The sequence below is a fragment of the Acanthochromis polyacanthus genome, chromosome 22 (assembly GCF_021347895.1).
Source record: "Acanthochromis polyacanthus isolate Apoly-LR-REF ecotype Palm Island chromosome 22, KAUST_Apoly_ChrSc, whole genome shotgun sequence".
Classification (NCBI taxonomy): Eukaryota; Metazoa; Chordata; class Actinopteri; family Pomacentridae; genus Acanthochromis; species Acanthochromis polyacanthus.
Window position 1 is genome coordinate 27724899 of NC_067134.1, and position 25956 is coordinate 27750854.

The following is a 25956-nucleotide window of genomic DNA, read 5'->3' on the forward strand; positions in this document are numbered from 1 at the left end:
CCAGATGTTTCCTCTGGAGAACCGTGAGATTTTTTTTCTGGTGCTTAATGCGATAATTACTCCAAGTGTAAAGTGATCTGATCCTTGAAGTATTCTCCAAACAAACAAATAAAGCCACTAAGCAGCCGCCCTAATCATCCAGCTAATGCTTCAGTCTACTGAGTTCAGTGATGTTTGTTTTTATGAATGACAGGACTGAATATTGTTCTAGTTCTGCCTTTAGGGGCTCCACAGACCTTCATGCACGTCAACTTTCTTCCTTCAAATAAATTTCAGATGTTGCTTCATCCAAATTGCTCTGAGATACAATCAGAAAATACAAAAATGTGAATGTGGCCGTGTGGCCAAACATGCGGCCCGCGGGCCAAAACAGGACCACAGGACGACTTTGTAATGTAAAAATCACAGAGAAGACGTTAACTGCAGATTGTAAATTAGTAAAACTATAAATTTAAAATAATTTCCAGACCATGGCAGGTTGTTTGGATCATAAAGTAAAATACTGGATTGTTTTTTGTTTTTTTGTCATTTTGTGTCTCATCTTTGTAATATTTTGTCTCGTTTTTGTTGTTTTTGTCCTTATTTTTGTCCGACGTTTATCATTTTCTCATGTTGTTGTCGTTTTGTTTCTTCTTGTTGTCGCTTTGTGTTTCCTTTTTGTCTTACTTGTGTTTTTTGCCTCGTTTTGTCATTTTGTGTTTTGCTTTATTCATTATTTTCTGAAATTCTTTTGCTTTGTTTCACGCTTTTGTCATTTTTTGTGTGTTTTTGTTTGACTTTTATCATTTGACTCACACTTTTGTCGTGTTGTTTCACGCTTTTGTCATTTTGTGTCTCATTTTGTCATATTTTTGTCTCGTTTTTGTTGTTTTTTCCTGTTTTTGTCTGACTTTTATCATTTTCTCAAGTTTTTGTCGTTTTGTTTCTTGTTGTTGTCACTTTGCGTTTCCTTTTCTCACTTGTGTTTTTTTGCCTCATTTTTGCCATTCTGTGTTTTGCTTTATTCATTGTTTGTTTCGAATTTTTTGTTTTGTTTCATGCTTTTGTCATTTTGTGTCTCATTTTTGTCATATTTTGTCTTGTTTTGTGTTTTTTTTTGTTTGACTTTTATCATTGGACTCACGCTTTTGTCATTTTGTGTCTCATTTTTGTCACATTTTCTCGTTTTTGTAATTTTTTGTGTTTTTTTGTTTGACTTTTATCATTTGACTCACGCTTTTGTCATTTTGTGTCTCATTTTTTTCACATTTTGTCATGTTTTTGTAATTTTTTCTGTTTGACTTTTATCATTTGACTCACGCTTTTGTCGTGCTGTTTCACGCTTTTGTCATTTTTTGCGTCATTTGCCCATTTTTTGTCGCTTTGTAACTTTTTGTCTAACTTTCTGTCACTTTTTTGTTTTGCTTCGTGTCATTTGTCTCATTTTTTTATCATTTTGTTTCTGGCTTTTGTTGTTTGTGTGTCACTTTTGCAATATTTTCTCTTGTTTTTGTTGGGTTTTTTTGTCTTTTTAAAGTATAACACCATTCAGCTCCAGGTCGCTGTGACTAAATGTTGTGTTCCTTTGTAGACACTCTATGATCTGGAAGTTGTAATGTGGAAATGACAAGCTGAGGATTCTCCATCTCCTCCCCTCTCGCTGTCAGCCATATTTCTATCATGTAATTAAATGTAATTGCCGTACAGTTTGATGGCTCCTGCTAATTGCTCCCACATTAGAAGCCATAATTGCGAGTGTGGCTGCAGGATAATGTGTGTCGCATCGTTTTTAGCAACGAGCACGTTCAACACAAACACTCGCCGTGGTCTCTGAGGCGTTCAGGTGCACGTCTGTTAGCTTGAGGGGTCTTTGTATGCTAAGCTGCTGTGTTGCTAATTTATTCAGCTTTACACGGGTTCACGTAAATGAGAACGACACAAAGAAGCGCGTTGGTTTAAAAGGCTTGAATTAATTGAGCAAAGAGTAAACATTGTAGATTGGAAGACAAACAGGAGGAACTGTGGCTGTTTCACAGAATAATAATGTGTATTTTATGAAGGAATGTCTTCATATCTCTGGACATGTTATCTCAAATGTACTTCCAGCCGTGAATAGCACTCAGATGATGACGGTGATAAGAAGAAAAAGCAGCAAAGCTCCGGCCTCGTGCACTTTGTCACTGCATTAAGACTGCTCCACCTGCAGAGTGTGATAAGGAGGACGGTAAAGCTGCAGTGTGGACAGACGGGCTTTATCTGCACACAGAACAGGATGAGGTGAATGTACAGACACACAGGACTGCTGACTAAAAACACCCACAAACCTCCAGACCAGACCACGTCCACCAGTGAAATCACAGCAGAATAACCAAGAAATAACCACAACGACACATGTTTCTCTTTGTTTTAGGGCAAAAAAAGTGCCTTCTGAAACTATTCACATTTAAGGATTTATCTTTTTACAAAGCATCATGAACAACCTGACGTTTCTTACGAAAAATAAGTTCAATTTCATCAGCATTCAGCCTCAGTTTATCATTTCTACATCACAACTTCCAGATCACAGAGTCTACAAAGAAACAACATTTAGTCACCTGGAACTGAACGATATAGTGTTTTACTTTAAAAAAAATGACAATAAACAACGAAAAACAAGACAAAATAGAACAAAAATGACACACAACTGACAACGAGTAAAAAAATGACAAAAAATGAGACAAACACCACCAAACAAAACAGAAAAGCTACAAAAAATTCGACAAAAAACTTACAGAGCGACAAAAGGAATGGACAAATGAGACAAAGAATTACAAAAGCGTGAAACTTCATGACAAAAACGAGAAACAAGACAACAAAAATTGAGACAAATGATAAAAGTCAGACAAAAAGAGAAAAAATGTTACAAAAATGACACACAAATGACAAAAGCAAGAAAAAACAAAAAATGAGACCAACACCACCAAACAAAACAAAAAACTGACAAAAAAACAGACAAAAAAAGGACAAAAACAAACAAAACAAGATAAAATATTACAAAAATGAGACACAACTGACAACAGCGAGAACCAAAATGACAAAAAATGAGACAAACAACACCAAACAAAACAGAAAAGTTTCAAAAAATTGGACAAAAAAGTTACAGAGTGACAAAAAGAATGGACAAACGAGACATAAAAATTACAAAAGCATGAAACTTAATAACAAAAACAAGAAACAAAACAGCAAAAATTGAGACAAACGACAAGTCAGACAACAAAAGACAAAATATGACAAAAATGACACACAAATGAAAAAAGCAAGAAACAAAATAACAAAAAATTAGACAAACACCACCAAATGAAGCAAATAAATGACAAAAAAGATAAAAAAACAACAAAAAATACAAAGTATTACAAAAATGACACACAGATGACAAAAGCAAGAAACAAAATAACAAAAATGAGACAAACACCAAACAAAGCAAACAAATGACAAAAAAGCAGACAAAAAAGGACAAAAACAAACAAAACAAGATAAAATGTTGCAAAAATGAGACAAAAAATGACAAAAGCAAGAAACAAAATAACAAAAAATGAGACAAACACCAAACAAAACAAAAAAATGACAAAAAGTTAGACAAAAAGTGACAAAGCGACAAAAAGAATGGACAAACAAGACAAATGACAAAAGCATGAAACTTAATGACAAAAACGAGAAACAAAACAACAAAAATTGAGACAAAAAATAAGTCAGACAAAAAAGACAAAATATAACAAAAATGACACACAAATGACAAAAGCAAGAAACAAAATAACAAAAGATTAGACAAACACCACCAAACAAAACAAAAAACTGACAAAAAAAGCAGACAAAAAAAGGACAAAAACAAACAAAACAAGATAAAATATTACAAAAATGAGACAAAAAATGACAAAAAGGAAACGCAAAATGACAAAAACATGAGACATCGACAAAAGTCTAACTAAAAAAAATGACAAAAACCAGACGAAATATGACAAAAATGAGACACGATCACAAAAGAACAATCTAGTATTTTACTTTCTGATCCAAACAACTTGTCATGGTCTAGAAATGATTTTAAATTTACAGTTTTACTAATTTACAATCTGCAGTTAATGTCTTGTCTGTAATTTTTCCACTCTGAGGGCCGGATTGGACCCTCTGGAGGACCACTTTTGGACCACGGGCCTCATGTTGGACAGCCCTGCTCCGGACTTGCTTCGTCGTTTCTTCTTAACCAGATTCCTCGGCTCTGCCTGCTCTTTTCCTCCTGATTGCTCCTGTCACTGTTAGCGTAAAAGCCCAGTTAGAGTGAATTGTTTTGGGAGAAAATAAGCAGCACTTCAGGGCCGGTATTTATCAAACACCTGGAACCTTTACAGGACTGGAGCTGAAAGTTAAAGCGGGACTAAAGGGACTTTTACCTCACAGTGGGACTGAGAGCTTTGACTTTCTGCAAGGATGGCTGGAAATGATGACGATGTGAGGAAGCTTTCTGACAGATATCAGACAGACGTCACCCTGCAGGTAGAGCTGGGAGACGTCGCGTTCATTTGTCTGCTCATGTTCCTGTGAAGGTTTTTCTGTCGTCCTTTCATGCATGAATTATTCAGAAGCTGATTGAGTTTTTACAACATCCAGACAAGACTTCAAACATTCCCAATTGGATTTTTTTCTTTCAAAATCTATTATTTTGAGCTGAGATTGAGCCACAAAACTGTTCATTGTAGCAAATGTTGGTAACTAAAAGACATCCTTGTTAAACTTTTCTTCTACAGTCATTTTTTTAGCATCACAAGCTTCATGTTTGAGGTTTTAACTCATTAGAAATGTGCAAATCTGCATTGCAAGAGCAGAAATCTGAGCATTGGATAAGGAAAGGTTCAAAATTCTTTTTTTTTTAGGAGTGAAATGTTCTGTAAATGAGGCTCTGAATGATATACAGCGGTGGAAAAAAGTTTTAGGACTCCACAGACACGTCATTAACCTTCATGTCGTCCTGTGGCTCAAATCGACCCGTTTTAAAGTTTCAAAATGTGGAGAAAATATAGATGTTTTCACGGTGAAACTTCTGATGTCCACGTTTTCAACTTTTTTGGGAAATCTTTAAACATTTTTTTTGTGGGGAAAAAAGAAATGCTCAAAATATTTCTTGAGAACGTTCGCATAAAAATCAACCAAAATCCAGCGAAATTCACAGGATTTTGGTTGATTTTTATGTGAATGTTCTTAAAGACAATATTAGAAGTTTTACTGACATATATGGAATCGTTTTAGATATTTTTAGGATTTTTGGGGGGGATTTTTTAAAATAATTTTTACAACAAATTTTTGCCGGATTTGGGGGATTTGTTTAAAAAAAATAGAACTTTTAAGGAATTATTGGAATTTTCTTCTTGAATGCTGATTTTTTTTTTTTTTTTTTCAGACAAAGAAACAAAATTCTTTGGTGCCCGTAAATGAGGACAACAGGAGGGTTAAGAATCACTCTTAAGTCTTCAGGTGTAATTTCATAAAAGAGTACAACAGTTTGTTTGTGTTTGTCTGATGCAGCCTCGCCTTTAGAAACACAAGATTTTTAAAGGTTCAGTTTTTATGTTCCAAAGGTGACGTGCACATTTCCACCGCCGTCCATCATTCTGTACTTCTGATGCCGTGTTTCATGGAGGACAGTGACCGTGTAGAAATGCAGAGTGGAGTTAAAAAGCTCTCTGCTGTTTTCCACTAATTACTGCAAACGCTGTGGTTCAGCTGAAGTCTGAATAAGTGTCCGCAGCGTCGCCCACAGCTGTGCTTTAATTTATGCAAAGTGTGTTTTTCCTCTAACAAATGATGCTCAGGGTTAACCTTGCGTGTGCTATTCTGGTGGAGTTGCACAGCTGCTTCCAAGGTTTTCTGCTCTTTCTCGGTCACGCGGCCCTCGTTAGTGACGAGTTTTGAATGAATTATCCGGGTTGCCTTAAATGATGCTAAAGGTAAACGTTGCCTTGTGGTTTTACAGTAAATCAGATGCAAAGTAAACAGAGGCAGATCACTGCTAAAATACAAGATAAACAGGAAGTAATACACAGAACATCTTCCATAGAGTGTGCAGGGTTTTCCTCCTCTGTTCAGTCCATCTTTCAGAAATATTTCTTTTTAATCCATGCTCCCTCACAGGCACTGACTATCTGATACCAGCTTCCTTTCAACTGGGGCTACAGCAATCACTGTTTTCAGTAAGAGTTCATCTAGCCATTATTTTCTACTTAATTATTAATTGTCAGAGAGCAGCGATGTGTTCACTGTCATATGACAAAGGAGAGCGATAGATCCTCACATCTGAAGGCTGGAATGAGACATTTTTCTGCCAGTACTCTTTATTCCAGCCCTAATTTAAACACATGAATAACAAGTAAAGCAATCAGAGAGCGCAGTCCTCCTCCAAGCCTGATCAGTCGTATCGTTGCTGACGGTTGAAGTCTTGAGGACAGAAATCACGGCAACATAAAACAAAACGACCTCATGCTGAGCACAGGTGTGTGTAGAAATTTGTCCTGAATTTGCTCCAAAAATCCTCTTTCCCTGTTCCTAATCTGTCCAAAATGAGTTAAACGTCCTGGACGGCTTAGAGGAGTTCCAAAAATGACTAAAAATGGGTCCAAAATGGCTCAACTTTGACCTCATAAAATGCACGTTCTGTAAATGTTGTCAAAAAGGACCCGAAATATGTGCAAAATGACTAGAAATGACTCAAATTTGTCCAGAACTTGCTCCAAAAATCCTCCCTAACTGTTCAAAACCAGTCCAACATGAGTTAATGGTCTGAGAAGGGTTAAAAAAAAAATGACCAAAAGTGGGTCCAAAATGACTTTAAAATGTCTTCAAACTGTTAAGATTTTCTTTAAGAAGTAGGAATTATTCTCAGTTACAGTTTTAGAAACATTCGTGGTTTTATTATTATTATTATTATTACTATCAGTTTATTTAAAAAGGGACCATCTACAATATTAAACAAAAATGTTTCCATTTGATACATTGTACCAGAGTTAGCTTTAAGCTAATTTCCATCTGCAGTCCCTTAGCAGGTCACAATAAAAACATCACAATGTTACAATGTTACAAAAAAGTACATGACACAGTGAAACAAAATTTTCTACACACACACACACACACACACACACACACACACACACACACACACACACACACTTAAAAGCACAGACACTCACACAAAAATGCCACTTAGAACATTGCTGGACTAAAATACATATCAGTGAGTCCAAACATTCTACACACACACACTCTTAAAAGCCCACATGTACACACAGTCACACATAAATGAGAATTAAAAGACATGAATGGTTGCAGTTCTGAGTGCTCTTCAGCAGGTTTTTCAGTTTGTTTTTAAAACTGCTGATAGCGGTCCTCAGCGGTGGATCTGCAGTCGGATCACAGTCACGTGATCATGCAGTGTTCACCTGTTGTCATGGTTACAGTGACGCCGTGCTCCGTGGATCCAGACTATACGACTATATCAGGTGGTTTTTGTGTCATTTCTGACCTTCCCTGAAAGCTTCATCCAAATCCGTTGGTCTGTTTTTGAGTAATGTTTCACACAGACAGAAGAACAGACAAACGCACACCGATCGTCACATCACTCCATGGCAGAGTAATAATGACATAATGTGCATTAAGCGTGTTGCAAAACTCCACAAATCTGTGTTTGTCTTTGGTTCTGTGGAGCTGATCAAAGTTTATTTCTGCTAAAAAGCTCGAATCCGTTCCGAAGCTGCTGGTTTCTCTGTCGAATCTCACACGAGGTCACTGATGCCGTCATTTGTTTGTGAGCCAGAACAACACCTTGGCTTCACCTCGCTGTGATCAATGAGCCTCTCTCCTCCCACTGAATGTGTTCTCTGACCTCCACCTCCCACTTCAGCAGCTAAACATCAGCACACAAACCGGTCTTTTCCTGAGCAGCTCGGTCGGATGCTGCAGTTCATCTGAAAACATCAGCTCATGTCCGTCCTGAGCGCCCAGCAACAGTCCTGCCTGGAGGAACGCAGTTTCTGGCGATCGATAAAACTCAAGAGTTCAAAGGTCGGAGCTGTTTCTCCGCTCCATTTATGGTTTCTATGACAAATACTCCAAATCTGTCATTTCCAAGCCCCTTCTATGTTTTTACCAACACCCTGACAGTAAAATTACTCCTCCTGACCCGACCGTTAACCAGCGCCTGACTCATAACACCCAGTCTGACCTGAGATCGACTCCTGCTGAGGGGAAAAAATAACTCATCAGCTTTTTCCGCTGATTTATTCCGGTGATTATCGTGTCAGAGGACAAAGCCGGCTCTCTCAGCCGAGGTAAACAGGAAGGTTCAGAACGGCATTAGATGAGTGGTATGTGAAGATAAACACCCAAAGCATCTTGGAAAAAGGAGATCATGATGAACGTTTTTCATCAGTTATCTGAGAAAGTGAAATTTGATTTACATGTTTGATTTGGCCAAAGTTTTACGTCGGATGCCCTTCCTGCCACAACCCTCTGTATTCATCCGGGCTTGGCACAATAAGACACTGGCTTGTGTCCCCTTGCGGCTACATTTGCAGATGACTTTGTGATCTGTAGTGAGAGCAGGGAACAGGTGGAGGAGAAGCTAGAGGCGTGGAGGTTTGCCCTGGAAAGGAGAGGAATGAAGGTTAGCCGCAGCAAGACGGAGTATCTGTGTGTGAATGAGAGGGACCCAAGTGGAAGAGTGAGGTTACAGGGAGAAGAGATCAAGAAGGTGGAGGATTTTAAGTACTTAGGGTCAACAGTCCAGAGCAATGGAGAGTGTGGAAAAGAGGTGAAGAAGCGTGTACAGGCAGGCTGGAACGGCTGGAGAAAAGTGTCAGGTGTGATGTGTGATAGAAGAGTTTCAGCTAAAATGAAAGGAAAGGTTTACAAAACTGTGGTGAGACCAGCCATGTTGTTTGGTCTGGAGACAGTGTCCCTGAGGAAAAGACAGGAGGCAGAGCTGGAGGTAGCAGAACTGAAGATGCTGAGGTTCTCTTTGGGAGTGACCAGGATGGATAGGATCAGGAATGAGAACATCAGAGGGACAGCACATGTTAGAGGCTTTGGAGATAAAGTCAGAGAGGCCAGACTGAGATGGTTCAGACATGTCCAGAGGAGAGAGAGTGAATATATTGGTAGAAGGATGCTGAGTTTCCCACTGCCAGGCAGGAGGCCTAGAGGAAGACCAAAGAGGAGGTTTATGGATGTGGTTAAAGAGGACATGAAGGTAGTTGGTGTAAGAGAAGAGGATGCAGCAGACAGGGTTAGATGGAGGCAATTGATTCGCTGTGGCGACCCCTGAAGGGAAAAGCCGAAAGGAAAAGAAGAAGATTTGAGACAGTAAAATATTTACATAACTAAAATAAATGTTTTACTTAAAGTTGCTCTGAACTAGTTAAAGTTGCTCTGTATTTGCTGAAATTGCTCTATATGAGTTAAAGTTGCTCTAAATTGATTAAAGTTGCTCTATATTAGCTAAAGTTGCTCTAAAATGAGCTAAAGTTGCTCTAAAATGAGCTGAAGTTGCTGTAAAATCATCTAAAGTCGCTCTATATTAGCTAAAGTTGCTCTAAAATGAGCTAAGGTTGCTCTAAATTAGTTGAAATTGCTCTAAAATGAGCTGAAGTTGCTCTATATTCGGTCAAGTTGCTCTATATTAGCTGAAATTACTCTTTATCAGGTAAAGTTGCTCTATCTTAGTTAAAGTTGCTCCGTATTTCAAGCCTTATTGTGTGATTTAGCCAGAAATCCAGCGTCTTTAAAGACTATTTTGGACCGGGTTTGAGTCCATTTCTGCTGAAACACTTTAAATCCCGTACATCTCTGGGTCCAGTGCATCTGCTGCTGTCATGGGGAAACCTGCTGACTTTAAAGTTGTTCAGGAAGTGATAAACTCCATCCTCGAGGAGCCACAGAAGGTCACTGGCTGTTGGCAGAACACCGCATCGAAGCGCATTAACGGAAAGTCGGCCGGAAGGAAAAAGTGTTGCAGGAAAAGGAAGCAGCAGGGATGAGCGCAGGAGTGTGGAGAGGGTTAGAAAGAAAAGTGGATGGAAGAGTTTGAGTGGATTGAGGCTGGTGGCATCAAAAGTTCCAGAACAGACGTCTTCAGTAGACAAACAGCAGCTATGTATTGATTATGTGACGACTGTTTCACTTTATTCTGCGTTTTGTGTATCGTTTGTGTTCTTTGTCCACGTTTTTGTCGTTGTGTTTCTCACTTTTGTCATTCTTGATCTCATTTGTGTAATTTTTTGTGTCATGTTTGTCCATTTTTAGTCGCTTTGGAACCTTTTTGTCTAATTCTTTGTCTCTTTTTTGTTTTGTTTCATGTTGTTTGTCTCATTTTTTGTTATTTAGTGTCTCATTTTTGTAATATTTTATTGTTGTTGTCATTTTGATCATAAAGTAAAATAAAATATCATCAGTTCCAGATAGCTGTGACTAAATGTGTTCCTTTGTAGACTCTCTGTGATCTGGAAGTTGTGATGTGGAAATGATAAACTGAGGCATAATATTGTTAAAACTGAATTTATTTTTCTTCAGAAATGTCAGGCTGTTCATGATGTTTTGTAAAAAGGTAATTGCTTACATGTGAACGTTTTTAGAATGTACTTTTTTACACTAAAACAAAGGAAACATGCAGAGTTGTGGTTATTTCTCGGTTGTTATGCTGTGGTTTTACTGCTCCGGTCCACTAAAGATCAAATTGGACTGAATTAAAATGAGTCTATAGCATACAGAATGCAAAGCGGCTTCATTTTACTTTCTGATTTGAGCTCAGTCGTAGTCGAGGCCCAATCAGGTCACATTTCGTCTCCTCTAATTGCCTCCCGTTTGGAAACATTTAGTTTTCTGGGATTTGAACGGCGCCTGTGGGAAGATGGAACATCCAGGATCTCCTAGAAAGCAGTCTGTGGGTTTATTCCTTCTGAAAATCACACCTGGAGGTCTGCAGTTGAGCCTCTGATGAAGCAGAGCGATATTAGCGGTCCTGCCTGCAGCACTAAGGCGGGTTTGTCAACACATGACTGCTTTAAACCACGGCATGATTAGAGGCATTTCACAGAGGAGCGTTTGTAGAGCCGTCGTTTCAGCGTGGCACGTTGTTCTTTAGCGTTTTCATGTCTGACTGCTTGGTTTCTTCTCAGTCCATTGCAGTGACGCTGCTCATTGTTGGCGTTCGTTAACACGTCCTGCTTTCGTGCTTGTATTCTCTGCTTCTCTGCTGTGTCGTGTTACTGTAGGCTTCGCCATCGACCCACTTCCATGTGCTTCATTAAACTTTTATCTTCACTCTGAAAGCCAAGAAACAGAGCAGGAGGAAGCCAACAGAAGTGAGGAGGTGATGGACATCAGAAGTGTTAATCACACCTACATGTGGTCCTGGTGTCCTGCACGCACCATCTGACACCGCCGGTCTCATTTAAACTGAAACTTTAGCTCCTTACTTGGTGAAATCAGGCCAACGTAATGGAAATACTGACCTGCTGCTTGTTTACTTAGATCTGTAAAACTTCTCAGGAGCTGCTTCTCCTTTAACGTGCAGTAAATAGCAAAAAAAGCAGAATTTAACTGATAAGTTCTCATTTTCACCAACGAGCGTCAACGTAGCTGTGGTTGTTGTTGTTTACGGTTGATGTTTATTTCATGCCAGAAGTCTAAAACGCTGCTTCCAGAACATAAAACGCTGCCTGTCCAAAAAAAAAAGCTCACACATTGTAATATTTTGGGCTGGACTCGAATATGCGAATATTCGTTCGCTACGGCGGTATCCGGATATTCATTTTGGTATCTGAATATCCCCTCCCCCGGTCGGACGTTACCGGGCGGAACAAATATTCGGCGTTACTGTCTTCCCTTCGCCTTCGGCCCACTTCGGCTCATCCCGTCGTGTTCGACTCATCTCGGCTCCTCCAGTCGTGTTTCTTACCACCACCCGAATGGCCGGGTTGCTGCCGACTCTGACGTCACGCTTCACTTCGTTGCATAAACACAAGACAAGATGCTGAAGACCTCCGCTGTTTGGGAATTCTTCAGTTTAACTGAAGACAAAAGGAAGGCAAAATTTGGACCCGGGAGACCAGACGAACGGATCCGAATATTTGGGCCGTCTCCGCCACAAGCCCCGCCCCCCGTCAGACGTTACCGGGCGGAACGAATATTCGGATATTCGTCTTTAATAGGGCCCGAATATTCGGAGGCCATAAACCGCTATTCGGGCCAGCCCTAGTAATGTTTCATTGGACCACCTTTAGTTCTGAGAATGACACACATTCTCTGTAGCATCGTTTCGATTTTCTTTCCACATTACAACTTCCAGATCATGTCTACAAAGAAACACAACATTTATTCACAGCGATCTGGATCTGATGATTTAAGAGTTTACTTTATGAGCAAAATGACAAAAGTCAGACAAAAACAACACAAAATATTACAAAAAAGAGATGCAAAATGACAAAAGTGGGAAGCAAAAAACGAGACAAACGACATGAAAACAAAATATTAAAAAATGAGAAACAAAATGACAAAAGACCAATCTAGTATTTTTATGACCAGAACAACTTGTCATGGTCTAGAAATGATTTTAAATTTATAGTTTTACTAATTTACAATCTGCAGTTAATGTCTTCTCTGTAATTTTTCCACTTTGAGGGCCGGATTGGACCCTCTGGAGGACCACTTTTGGACCACGGGCCTCATGTTGGACACCCCTGGTTTAGTGGCTCAGCTCAACAGTCAAGACAGGAGATGATGAGAGACTGAAATAAAACAGAACTGAACAATAAAACTCACCCAAAAGTGCTCAGAAATGGCCATGAGAGGAGAAAGATGTCACCTAGGGATCGTTAAATGAGGGGAAGTGTCTTTCTAGCGTGAAAAAGACCTAATTTGAGGAGATCATAGCACTTTTTTTTTGTTTTTGCAAAATAATTAATCAAATAATTTAATAAGAGCGATTTATGACATTTTAACTCGTCCATAAACAGTCCCGTCAGCGTCTTACTTCATCCTTAACATCAGCACCATCAATCTCCTGTGACATTTAATAACACCGTATCATAGAAACAATGAATATCGTGCATGAAAAACATCGGATGGCATTTATGAAACTGAAAACACCTCGTTAAGAAAGACTGCTGACCCTGAGAACTCCTTTAAATGAACAAATAGGGTTTGTTCTGTGTTCAGCTGCACAAATAAACCCTCAGATCAACACAAGTGTCTCCACAGTGGAGATCCAAAACGATAAAAAAAAAGATCATCCAGTGTTTTTACTTAAATCCGCAGAGGATCGTGGACATGTTTGGTGGATTTAAACCCACACTGGCTCCTTCCTTTGTGTTTTCCTTCACATCTTTTGCCAGTAAATTTTTAAAAAACTGCAGTATTTTGCTGTAACAGTTCATATCCTCCCTTCTCTCTCTCGATAAATGTAGTCTTAACCTTTCTGCATGGCAGTAGTGAGATGGATAACGGCTCTCTTCTCTGCATCACCTGGTGCAGCTGATGAATGGCTCATAAAGTTTCCTCTAAAACAACAGGGGAGGGCGATACAAATGTGGATAGCAGCGGTGTTGACTTTAAGCAGATAGCAGGTCCTTAACTCCAGGCTGTAAAAGCTGACAGTGAACACACACACACAGTCCAACACGTCCTCCGGCACGGAGCTATGAATCATGGGAAGGATGCAGTGAAGAGCTCAGAGCAGCGTCTGGATGGGAAATGTCTCCCCAGCCTCCTGATTTACATTTAATGTTCCATTCTTTTCCCGTCCATGAGAGCACCGGGGTCATTCCAGAATCGGAGGACATTTTACATCAAATTTCAAATAATCCATGTGCAAAATAATAAAACATGCAGTTGTTGTGTAAATGTGCTTCTCCCTGAGACCAAATCTAAAAAAAAAATAATAATAAGAGAAAAGACTGAAAATATTTTTAAAATACCAAATAAGTCTGGAGTTCCCCCTAAAATGACAGGTTTCTCTTGTCCTACCCCTCTAATGATCGAATTGAATCTCAAATAAAACAGTTAAAATGAAATTTAAATCTCATTTTTTGCTATTATTTTTGTCATTGATGTCTCTTGGGTCATTCCGTATGAAATCAACCAATTTTAAGAAAACTTTCCACCTGTTTTTACATACATTTAGTACACTATATATGATGGGAAAAACCAAAATGTGAATGCTTTATTGTCATTAGTTTCAAAGTTATGGCCATTTGAAGTAGGTAGGGGGTTCCCTATTATTGCGGCCAAAATTAAGACTTGAAATTTTCGACCATTTTCAGACTTCTGTAACTTCTGAACAACAAAAGATAGAGATCTGAAATTTTCAGAATCATTTCACAGTGACCTCTAGTCCTCAGAAATGTGAAAATATTTACTTTATATTTATAATTGCATGTTACAGAGAATGACAAAGTTGCGATTTTATCCATCACGAACTTCTAAACTGCTACATTTGGCCACCCATTACACAAAAACTAATCATCATATCCATTAGAGATTTTATGTGGTATAATTTGGCTATCTAAGGACTGGATCTGTATAAAATGAAAGTGCTATGGTATGTAATGCATGAAATATGAACAGCTAAAAATCAAAAACATCTGTCCGACCTTCGGATTCAAAGGTCAACATTAAACATAGAAGGTTGATGTTGATGACGTTTTTGTCTTTTCTGTCTTGTTTTTGTCATTTTGTGTCTTGTTTAAAGTTGCTAACAGACAGACAAACGTACACCGGTCGTCACATAACTCTGCCCTTCCTTGGCGGGGTAATTATTGTTTTCCACACTCTGTCTCGGGGTCATTTTGTTTCAGCTTTCTAACATGGCCGCTAGCTGTTAGCATAGCCTTAGCCACTGTGGGAGTCGCTAATTTCCTGGTTTGTGGCAACAGCTTGAATTTTTTCTGGTTGTGTCTTTGCTTTAGAGACATTTCTGAGACCAAAGAGTGATGACAGACAGCCCAACATCGGCCAGACTGATGATGAGTCTGTCCATAGTGAGATGTTCTGGTCTGTTCTGGTCTGTTCTGGTCGTTGTCGTCTTGGGAAACCTTAGATCCTGCGATCACGTGGATGTTACTTTGACACTTAGCACCAGCCTGAACATGGCTAAAGTCCATGAACACACCTTCATGATAGCGCTCTTCCCTGCAGGTGGTGGACAATACATCCTGCTAGATTGTACAAACAGCTGGAGGAACTTAACAAAGAGCTCCAGGTGAAGACGCAACCTCCGAACTCCCCAGATCTTAATCTGACCGAGCATCCATGGAATCCACAGGAGCCACAGAGTGCCCAATTATTCAGAGCTCTAAATGAAAATGAAGCCAAAGCAATGAGGTTGTTAGCATAAAGACTGGATGCAGAAGAAATGGCTAAAAATAGAAGAAAAATCAATGGAACGAAGCATGCACACATGAGATCAGCATAGATCTACTAATCAGCTACTCCTTCACCATTTTCAGAGCCAGCACTCTATTTTTACACTTTTGTTTCAGTCTCATCTAGCAGCAGCTTTATTCCGGCTGTCGATTGAAAATTAAACGAAATATGAGTCGCTCTCCCTTCTGATCTGGAATCCATCGAGCACCGATTTTCTCGTTCACGACCTTTGTGATTCTCGCTGTGGGTTCATCTGTTAATTCTTCCCTTAATTAAATGAAACCACAATAGGCGCTGTCGCAAATGGCAATTAGCCAAATTGAGCTGATGGAAAGACGATCTGTAGACTCTCGGCGATGACTATGGCTGTTTTAATTAGTGATTTAATGACGGCCTGCTTATTGAGTGGTAGAAATAAAGTGCGGCCTTATTAAGCGTCAGTCACTGATGTCTTTATAGCTGGAGTGTTTAGAAAAAGACACATATAGATGGTGGAAAATTGTTCTATATTCTTTGACAGCAGCAGCTGTTTTAATTTGTACTATATCCAGCAGATTGAGCCTCTATAATCTCCCGTGTCGACACCATTTGTAACCTTCTATGGATAGCATTTCACTAAAGGAATAGATTTCCGTTGTACTTTCTACTCTCTGATTTAAAGCTTCTCCCCACATGTTACTTTTTACTGCACTTTCTTGCATCTAAAAGACCCAACTTTCTGTCATTTCCCAACGATGTTTTAGCTCTAATTTTCTAAATATAGTGCTCCTAAAGAACTCAGTACTCTTTGCCATCCCAGAACACATTTTTAACTTACAGTAATTACAGTTCCGCTCATGATTAAAAGATATGCGTGATTTTGTGTGATTTTTGTTAGATTGATCAGCTATGATTAGCTGTAATGGTTTTGCTTTCTTCTTCCCAAGGCTGGAAGTGAAAAATCCAAAGAAAATGTTCAAAGTTTCACATGTTAATTACTGTTTTTAATCATTTTAATGACCAATTTCTAATAAAACAACAAGACAAAGGGTTTATTTTTAATTTAACTGCCTTAGTTTGAGTTTAACCACTTTAGCCTGTTAATGAAGTTACACTTTTAATAGTTCTAATGTCGATACAACAATGGAAAATATGGAAAAACTAATGGATAGAGAAAGTATAGAGGTGGTCCATGATAAAAAAAAGATCCAAAATGACTTAAAATTGTTCCCAAATAACTTAGAAGTTGCCCAAAATTACTCATAAATTGTTGGAAGTTACTTGAAGCGTGTCTGAAAGATGAAAAACAAATGACAAAGTGAAGAAAAATGGACAAAATTATTCAAAAATAGTCCAAAAACCGCTCAGTTCTCCATACGCTCACTAAAATATGAGTACGAAGTTGTCATAATGAGTCAAAAATGGGGGGGGGATGACCAAAAAAGATCCAAAAGGAATCAAAATTTGACTAAAACAAACTTGAAAGTTGCCCAAAATTACTCAAAAATTGTTCAAAGTAACTTGAAACGTGTCTGAAAGATGACCAGAAAATGTCAAAGTAAAGAAAAATGGACAAAATTATTCAAAAATAGTCAAAACACTCTTCAGCTCTTCATAAACTTAGAAAAATATGAAGCAGGTTTCTGTTTCCAATTCAGTCTTTAATGTGAAATACAGCAGGTTCAAATAAACTGAAATCCATCCCAAAGGATCAAATCTGTTATTAAAGTCTGTAAATCTTCATCTCTGGTGTTTTTGCTCCTTTTGTTGTTGTGTTTTCCCTCTTCAACCCGTATCACTTCCACCCTATCTGCTCCCTGAGTGTTTATAGTCCAGACCTTCGCCTCGCTGGATGTTTAATTCAGACGATAGAAGCTCTGAATCCGCCTCCCTTGACCTTATGGCTGACAGAAACACATCAGCTCACAGCAAAGTGTCATTGCTTCATGTCATTGTGGCGTTGTTGGATCCTCAGTGATTAATGACGCAGTGAAGCTCGATCGCTCCGGCAGATCGATGATTAGTTTAAGGTGAAGCCTCCTCTCTTCTCCGTTTCAGAGATGCCCTTCTCACTCTCTCCTTGTCATTACTTCTTGCCACCTGAATCCCAGATGAAGGAAAAGCAGCACACTGAGTTAGTGAGTCCGACTTATTTCTCTGTGTGCGTTTCAAATGTTCAGATTATCTCGGATGTTGCCCGTTAATATCTGGACTCTCTTCCAGCTTTTTCTACCTACCTCCCTAATTTACTAGTTACCGCCCGGCAAAACTGTGTTTGCCGGAAGGTATTGTTTTCACCTGCATGATCTTGCTTGCTTGCTTGCTTGTTTGTCTGTAACACTTTGGTTTCCGCGCGATAACTCCATAAAATATTAATGTAGCCTCACCATATTTGGTACACAGGTCCACCATAACAAGACACAGGTCAAGTTCGAATTTGGTGACCGTGACCTCATTTTCCAGGTCACAGGGGTCATCTTTGTCTGCAACAATTTGGTTTCTGCGCAATAACGCCATAAAATATTGATGTAGCCTCACCATATTTGGTACACAGCTGTACCATAATAAGACACAGGTCAAGTTCGAATATGGTGACCGTGACCTCGTTTTCAAGGTCACAGGGGTCATCTTTGTCTGTAACAATTTGGTTTCCGCACGATAACTCCATAAAATATTAATGTAGCCTCACCATATTTGGTACACAGCTGTACCATAATAAGACACAGGTCAAGTTCGAATATGGTGACCGTGACCTCGTTTTCAAGGTCACAGGGGTCATCTTTGTCTGTAACAATTTGGTTTCCGCACGATAACTCCATAAAATATTAATGTAGCCTCACCATATTTGGTACACAGCTGTACCATAATAAGACACAGGTCAAGTTCGAATATGGTGACCGTGACCTCATTTTCAAGATCACAGGGGTCATCTTTGTCACCGGGCGGTCCAAGTTTGGTAAAACTTCTTGTTGTCTTTGTGTTTGTTGAGCCTACCTGTGTGTCTTGTGTCTTAGACCTTAACAAGAACAGACATTCCTGCTTCCAAGAAGATAAACTGTCTTGACTTTTCATGATCTTCCATTGTGGCACCAGTAGCAGTTCGCCGACGTATTCATGTATCCCCTTATGGATGGATTGGCACCAAACTTTGTTTAGAAATTTGTCATTCCCAGAGGATGAATCTTTACATTTGGATCCCCTGATTTCTCCTGTAACACTGCAGGATATTCGTTTGTAATCTTTAGAAAAGACTCTTTGCAGCTGTTGAATATATTTCAAGATACAGGAAGTCCTCGGTTTACGGCGTCCTCAACTTACAGCGTTTCTTTGTAACGTCGGAACTGGTTACATGGAACTAGCTGGCGAAGGGAGTGGATTAATACGTCATCTTGTGGCACTATAAAACAGCTTTGTTTACATTCTCTGGTTGTACACTACCTTAGATTTTGCTACATTCGCTATCTTTTTGCCCTTCATTATGGCTCCCAAGTCAGGCTCTTCTGATGGCGTCTCCATGGAAGTGAAATTAGATCTAATAAAACACTCAAGTTGTAAAAACAGTGCAACATATTCTGTTATCTTCCAGCAAAATGGCTCGTACATGCCTGAAAGTCATTGGTATTCATGACTTTTCAGAAGAACTGATCGATATCTTGATGCACATAACGGCTTTGTTTACATTTTCGTCAGAGTTCCAACTTACGAGAAAATCAACTTACAAAGATAAGTCGAGGACCCTTTGTAGTGTGGTTTACACCTTCCCGTTCACCTGAGGATGAATTCTAATAACACTGGTACCCTCTGAGCTCTCTGCTAGTCGCCACTTCTGTCAGCAACTAGACATTCCCAGCAGCCTCAGCTCTGCTCTGTGTTTGCTGCTGTCAGGTAAATATTTGCCTGGTTCGGTATGTCGACTGCTGAACATCGATATGCTAATATTGTCAGTCGAACCAGAGCTCTGCTATGCCCAGCCACAGACAAGACAACATTCAGTCATATCTGATCATCAGGGGTGTCCAACATGAGGCCAGTGGGCCAAAAGTGGTCCTCCAGAGGGTCCAATCCGGCCCTCAAAGAGGAAAAATTACAAAGACATTAACTGCAGATTGTAAATTAGTAAAACTATAAATTTAAAATCATTTTGAGACCATGATAAGTTGTTTCGATCAGAAAATAAAATACTAGATTGTTCTTTTGTCATTTTTCCTCATTTTTGTAATATTTTGTCTTGTTTTTGTTGTTCTTTTGTCTTATTTTTGTCATTTTGTGTTTTACTTTTTGTGTCGTTTTGAGTCGTTTTTGTCTCGCTTGGGTCATTAGTCTGTTTTTTCATTGTTTTGTTTCTCGCTTTTGTCGTTTTTTTATCTTATTTGAGTCATTTTTTGCAATGTTTTGTCTCATTTTTGCCCATTTGTTGTTGCTTGGGAAGTTTTTTGTCAAATTTTTGGTCTCTTTTGTTTCATTTCCTGCCGTCTGTCTCATGTTTTTTGGCACTTTGTGTCTATTTTTTGTAACATTTTGTATCGACCGTCTTGTCTGGCTTTTGTCATTTTGGTCATAGAATAAAATACGACTCATCTGTATTCATCAGAATTATAGATTTCGAAGTTTGTAACCATTAGAATAATAGTTTTCTTTCAGTGCATTGGAACTTTTCGTAGAACTTCTGGCAATGCTACACGACGGTCATGTTTCTGCATTTTTTTAGTCTCTGTTCCGTTTAGTGTCTCTGTAAGGCATTCAGAACAAAGCCAGAAACTGCGTCTTACTGTCTCTCTTCTATTTTTTCCTTTGTTCAAATCCTCCCCGACAGTTTATTGCATCAAAAACTGAGCAGCAGAAGCTCAATCAGATGAAGTGGCCGGTCGAGTACGACTGAGAAGTTCTGATCCTGACAGCTCTCAGACATCTTCGATTCAAGGACAGAGGGAGTAAAATGAATTTGTGGCGAGAGAGGAAGGTGTCGGTGAACAACGGTGTTTACAATGCAGACAGGTGGAGAGTTTGGGGAGAGCTGTGAACGCTGTGGCGCTGATTCCTCCCCCGCCTCCCGACCTGAACAGATGGAAAGCTATACTTAAGATAGAGTGAGAGCGACGGCACGGTCAATTACAGCTTAATCGACTCGTTCTTCCAAGTACGAGGTAAACTAGTGTTTTTCACAGCATCGAGGGGAAAGTTTGTTGCCAAGGCAACTGTTTTAGGAATATAAAAACAGTTACTGTGACATGTAGAAAAAGTGCTGAGCAAAAGTTGATAAAGAAGCGTTAATGTGTGTGTGATCAGTGCGGGAAGGAAAACGAAACACGTCAGATTGTTTTTCTACTGTCAGAAGAAGTTGATGATGCTGGAGACTGAAAATACTCTGACCTTTACAGACACAGACAGAGGAACTGATGCTGGAAAACAGCAAAGAAAACTGAAAGAAATGGCAGCGGAGTTAAATGTGGCGTGCCCTTCTTCGTTTTTATTATATTTCTTAGTTCGAACCAATGGACAAAAACAAGAGAAAACGGCACAAAAACAGACAAACACAAGCGAGACCAAAAGAAAATGCAAAACGACAAAAGCATGAGACAAAAGTCAGACAAAAACTAGACAACATATGACAAAAATGACACACAAAAGAACAATGAACAATCTAGTATTTTACTTTCTGATCCAAACAACATGTCATGGTCTAGAAATGATTTTAAATTTATAGTTTTACTAATTTACAATCTGCAGTGAATGTCTTCTCTGGGATTTTTGCACTTTGAGGGCCGGATTGGACCCTCTGGAGGACCACTTTTGGACAACGGGCCTCATGTTTGACACCCTTGACCCCTGTCACAGATAAGTGGCATTAAAACCTGCTGTCTAACACTGTGTGGGTCCTCTGTAGTCTGTCTAAACAATGTGGCATCAGAAAGTCCTTTAAGCCCTGGAAGTAGTTTGGAGTCGGACCTGCAGCGGTGATCTCCAGGACGTATTTGATGTTGTTCATGGCAAAGGAGCAGGTTAAATCACTGCAGATAAGTAAATAATGAGCCCTAGATGATCTCATTCTGAGATATCTAGATGTTAACTGAGCTGAATGTCCAACAAAGAGAGAGAGAGAGACGGTCTGATGGGAGAAGCTGTGAGAAGAAGCTCTGGGTTCATGGTCACGGAGAAATCTGAACCCAGTGAGGAGCTGAATGGACCTGATCTAACCGAGGCCGAGGACAGGCTGCAGTAAGATGTGAGAGGAAGAAAAACAGCACAAACAGCAGCATGTTGAAGGCCTTATGCTTCAGTTTTTGCTCTTTGGCTGAATCCAAATCTCTGGACTTCACCGCACTTGCGAACTCGCGGACTTTGCGGGCGCATTCACAGGAAGTCTGGGAGTGCTGAGGGCTGTCCAAATCCACAATTCATCCAGTCCACAAGGGGCCTCAAGCGGACTTTCTGCAGACTTCCAGAGAGTCTGCTTGGGGTGCAGACTTCTGCAGACTTCACCAGTTTGATTACCCACAATTCAATGCAATACGGACGTGACGTTTAAATTTTTCGATTTTTTTTTTATTGCGTCTGGCCTATAAAAGCTGTGCAGTCTGAAGCCGAAATCATGAGCTGAGAAAAATAATGGCGGAAAAAGGACGAAAACAAGTCCTCCAATGTAAGTAATACCCAAATTAATTAATATTATAGCGTATACATGATAGTTCTTCAAACAGTGTCACAGAAACGACTGAAATGGACTCCAAGTCTGTCTGTTAGCGCCATTCATAATGCTGTAGACTCCCGCTCGTGCAGACTTTACGTGATGACGGTAAAGACGTCACATTACGTATGACTGAAGTCCACGAGGGCTCAGTCTGCAAGTCCAGAGGGTGGAGATCTGGATGCAGCCTTTGTTTGGACGACTGAAAGCAGAAAATGACGTTTTTGTTCCGTTGTTGTTGATGAAGTTCAGTCATCTGCAACATTGTCTCTTTACCCCAGTTCAAGTCCAGACTCAGAACTCATCTGCATATCCATTGTAATCTCATAGTTTTTTTAAGTGTTGTGTTACTTTTGTCTGTTGTTTTGTTTTATTTATTTTTTATCCTCTGTAAAGTGACCTTGGGTGTTGTCAAAGGCGCTGCCAAATAAAATGCGTTATTATTATTAGTCCTTTAAATAAATGTTCTGCTCCGACGTAATTACCTTCACCTCTGTTTGCCTTTTGATGGACTGAAGAATTCTGGGAAGAAATACAACAAAGTGTGTCCTTCCCAACACACACACACACACACACACACACACACACACACACACACACACACACACACACACACACACACACACACACACACACACACACACACACACACACACACACACACACACACACACACTGAGGCATCGATCGGTCCCAGACTACAGTCGGCCGTCCAGCAGCCAATCAGATGGATCTCTATCTGACAGCTGTCATAACCAGTGAGAGTGCTGCTGGATCATTTTCTGTCGTCGCCGACACTCTGCAGCTCAAACAAACGTGTTTCTACGGAGGGCTGCTCAGATTTTACCGTACTGAAAAGAAGAGGAGGTGGTATGGGAGAGAAGGGAACGGTCATTTTAACTATGAACCAGTTTAACGCTGTGAAACACACTGCTGCAGAAATACAACACAAGTTTTATGATTTTATTTGTTTTTTTGTATGAGATATATATAGACACACACACACAGCCTTTTTGAGTTTTTTTCTGCTCATTTTCTTCTATATTTTGATTTATATATTATCATTATTATTATTATTATTATTATTATTATTCATATTTTGGGGGGTTTTTGCTATTTTTTCTATATTTGGGTTTAACTATATATACATACGTATAGTTTTTTTATTTATTTATATTCTCTTTTCTATATTTGTTAATTTATGCATATATATATATATATAGAGAGAGAGAGAGAGAGAGAATTTTTTTTTGCTTATTTTATTTATTTTTCTGCTCATTTTCTTCTATATTTTGGGTTTATATATTATCATTTGTAGTTTATATGTATATATTTTATTAATATTTTTTGTCATATATATATATATATATATATATATCATTTTTGTGTTTATTTAATTTATTTTATGTTCATTTTCTTCTATATTTGGGTTTATATATTATCATTATTATTATTTTGTTTGTTTTGTTTTATTTTTTAATTTTTTTTTCTACATTTGGGTTTATTAATATATACATATGTATAATTTTTGTTATTTATTTTCTTTTTTTCTGTATTTGTTAATTTATGCGTATATATAGAAATTATTTTATTTATTTTTCTGCTCATTTTCTTCTATATTTTGGGTCTATATATTATCATTATTAGTATTTTTTTTTTTTTAATAATACATTTTTTGTCATATATATATATATATATATATATATATAATTTTTGTGTTTATTTTATTTATTCTGTGTTCATTTTCTTTTATATTTGGGTTTATATATTATCATTATTATTTACATTTTCTTGTTTTATTTTGCTCATTTTTTCTGGTTTTGGGTCTTACAGGGTTAATGTGACAGATTTGAGCATCAGAAGAGACGAGGACTGTTAGTAAATGTTGTTTCTTACATCCACTGTGATATAAACAGCTCGAAACAAAAACATGTGGACATTTTTCCACAAATCTACACTTCTAACAAGTGCATCGCTGTGGGTTAGAGTAAAGTATGTTGCACCAAAAATCCTCTGTTCTGCTGTTTTCTGTTTATTGTTAACTTTAACAGCCATGTGTGAATGATGAAATGGTTTTAAACTTATTTTACAGACTGTTGTTGGAAACAAGGAGTCTGCTAATTTGACTTTCAATGTTGATGTGATGAACTGTCAGTGTTGTGAAGTTGTGTGGATGAGCGGATATTGAGAACGTACTGACCTCTAACCATCCAGCTCTAGTTTCACTGATGTTTAATAATGAATAATTATCTTGGATTGTTTTTAAGAGTGTTTGACGGGCCAGAATGTGCCTTTAATAAACTCTCATGATTGTTATTAATGACTGAAATATCACAGCGATGACGGCAGACAGACATGAGATTAATTAGCGGCACATTGGATTAAAATACATCCTGAACAGACACTGCTGATTTATGGGTCATTTCACATTCTGCCATCATTCTATAGTTAAAGTCTGCAATTCCACAGGACAGGGATCAGATCAGCTCTTATGAATCTCCAACATGATTGTATTTTATGAAAACTTGGAACACAATCAGTTGAACTCACCCTGTCCTTTGTCGTCCTTCACTTCCAGGTCTAATGAGTGGCAGAGCAGACGCACACCTTGACGGAGAACACAGGACTATGGGATGTAACTGAAGGTTTGTGCATGTTCTTCCACTTCCCCTCTCATTGAGATTTCTTGAACAAAAGCAGCTTACTACTAGCCTAGCCGCGCTAGACCCATGCTCTGAAGACGCAAGGGTCTGGGCACGCTCAACAGGGAGGGAGGCGGGCTAAAAGGTTGTCTTTCAAATCACTCTGCAGCAATTGGGTAGGTATACAACCAATCAGTGCAACGAATAGGCTGATGTAGTTCCGAGAGGGCCGGATTGTGGCTAAGTCCCATTAGCTTCCCAACCAGCGGAGCCAATTGGTGTATTAAGGATTTGTCATATCCCGTCGACATAAGTCCAAATACGTCTTTCTTCTCAATGAAACACTTCAGTGCCGTCCTTTGTTTATCTTTCAAGTTGAATTTTAGCTTCAAATCTTTAAGGGCTGTGGCCAAAGCCGAGTAGAAAGATAACTGTTTATTGTGCGCCGGTTGTTTCTGTCAGAATCGTCACGCCTCTGTCGTCACTTAGTTACGCCCGCCTTCTGACTCTACACTTCATGGTGATTCGTCAGCCAGTTTTAGGAGAATCCAGCCTCGAGCCTTATGGAGGGTAACTAGACCCACCCTGGCAGAGAATTAAATTTGTTGCCGTGGGTTGTCTAGCGTGGCTAGGCTAGCTTACTACTAAAATAAATCACTGCTTTTGACTCACACAGCCTCTAGTTCTAAACACATTTTGGGTGTTTTTTTACTCCTTTTGTGTCTCACCTACAATGTTACTCCTCTCTCTTATAACATCCATTACAATTACATGCATGGCCAATTATGCAAATTAGGCAATGATGCTAATAGCGACTTTCTTTACTGAGGAGCTGGCAACACTATTCTGATGGCCGTGCTTTGAAGAAAAGGAAAGTCACCTTCATGAAAGTGAATGGTCCTTATGTACGCGAGTTCCGACTTACGGCGAAAAGAACAAACTTCCAATGTAAGCTGAGGACCCCCTGTACATGTCTATCCATCAATTCAGTCGTCAACTAAAATTTACTTGAATTGAAAAACTTTGCTTGTTGTGTCAAATATTGCTATTTGACAAACATGTGATTAATTGCGATTAATTAGATTATTTTGATCCCGTCCCACCACTAATAATAAGCATTGCCATACACAGGGGGTCCTCGACTTAAGTCGTTTTTCGCCATACATTGGAACTCCGGTGAAAACGTAAATAAAGCCATTACTGCATCATAATATTGATCAGCTTACATATTTG

At 39.0% G+C, this 25956-nt stretch overlaps 2 protein-coding genes and 1 long non-coding RNA gene across 3 annotated transcripts in view; 2 read left to right on the forward strand and 1 right to left on the reverse strand.

The window, feature by feature from the left end:
• LOC127532167 (uncharacterized) overlaps positions 1 to 533 on the forward strand; it is a 29498-nt gene extending 28965 nt beyond the window's left edge. The window contains exon 2 of the mRNA XM_051943380.1: positions 478 to 533. The gene's annotated coding sequence lies outside the window, so the exon portion shown is untranslated. The remainder of the gene's footprint in view (positions 1 to 477) is intronic.
• Positions 1 to 25956, reverse strand: part of LOC127532183 (uncharacterized) — an 809822-nt gene that overhangs the window by 766785 nt on the left and 17081 nt on the right. The window lies entirely within an intron of this gene.
• Positions 1 to 25956, forward strand: part of LOC110966274 (beta-1,3-galactosyltransferase 1-like) — an 82129-nt gene that overhangs the window by 17532 nt on the left and 38641 nt on the right. Inside the window, 1 exon segment of the mRNA XM_022215591.2 lies at positions 24660 to 24726. The gene's annotated coding sequence lies outside the window, so the exon portion shown is untranslated.